The sequence below is a fragment of the Terrapene carolina genome, unplaced genomic scaffold (genome assembly GCF_002925995.2).
Source record: "Terrapene carolina triunguis isolate 2854851 unplaced genomic scaffold, T_m_triunguis-2.0 Scaffold97, whole genome shotgun sequence".
Taxonomy (NCBI): domain Eukaryota; kingdom Metazoa; phylum Chordata; order Testudines; family Emydidae; genus Terrapene; species Terrapene triunguis.
The window spans coordinates 10,555,460-10,556,330 of record NW_020664448.1 but is presented as its reverse complement, the minus strand read 5'-3'; the positions used below and the strand labels follow the sequence as shown (position 1 = coordinate 10,556,330).

The following is an 871-nucleotide window of genomic DNA, read 5'->3' as shown; positions in this document are numbered from 1 at the left end:
CAGCCACTGTCGCCAACACCCACCCGCACCCTCAGCCACTATCACCAACACCCACCTCCACCCCCGCCATCACTGCTATCACCCTACTGCACCCTCAGCCACTGTCGCCACTACCACCCTGGCGCTTCCCTGACCCTCCGACTCCCGCCCCCGCCCCACAGGTCCCCCTCCCCAGCTGCCGCGGGCCCAGGCGGGCGGCGGGGCTGTTACCAGGGCCTGGCCGGCTGTGGCGCCCCCACTTCCCGAGCTCCGCGGCCGGCCTCGCTCGGGCTCCTCAGCCCAAACTTCCTCCCGTAACTCCGGCAACCTCAGCCCCCTCCCCGCCCTTTGCGGCGCCGCTGTGGTGTCAGCGTTCAAGCATCGCCCCCTGGTGGGCCCGTGCGGGAGTTGCAGCTTCCAGCGCAAAGCGGGGGAACAATCCCCTCCCCGTTCGAGTAGCCGGGCCCTAGGGAGCTCTGCAGCACCCCTCTACCCCCCCACCCACCCACATTGTATGGAGGACAATGGCATCTGCAGAGCTGTCTGCCTTGCTGTGCAGGGAGCATGCAGCTCTCCAAATCCCTACCTCAGTACCTGCTCCCCGGGAAGGGCCCTCTGTACCCACCAAGGAGGCAGCAGGGTTGGGGCCAAAAAGGAGCACCTGCCAAAATTGCTTTCAGACGCTTCTGTGATTTGCTGAAGGTCAGCAACAGAAAGGGCTGCAGACACCTCTCAGGAAGTAAGAATTGTCCCCTGGGTGGGAATCTCTTGGCCAAGTTCAAAGCCGAGATTCTCAAGAGGAATTGGTGAGGGTGAGGGAAGACCCAACCCAACTCTTGTGCCAGTATTGCAGCATTGGAACTTTTTGTTATTTGTATTGTTGTCGTGCCTA

At 62.5% G+C, this 871-nt stretch overlaps 1 protein-coding gene across 1 annotated transcript in view; it reads right to left on the bottom strand.

Annotated features, from left to right (window-relative positions):
• Positions 1-270, bottom strand: part of CCDC83 (coiled-coil domain containing 83) — a 29,921-nt gene extending 29,651 nt beyond the window's left edge. Inside the window, exon 1 of the mRNA XM_026651667.2 lies at positions 211-270. The gene's annotated coding sequence lies outside the window, so the exon portion shown is untranslated. The remainder of the gene's footprint in view (positions 1-210) is intronic.
• Between the last annotated feature and the right edge of the window lie 601 nt (positions 271-871).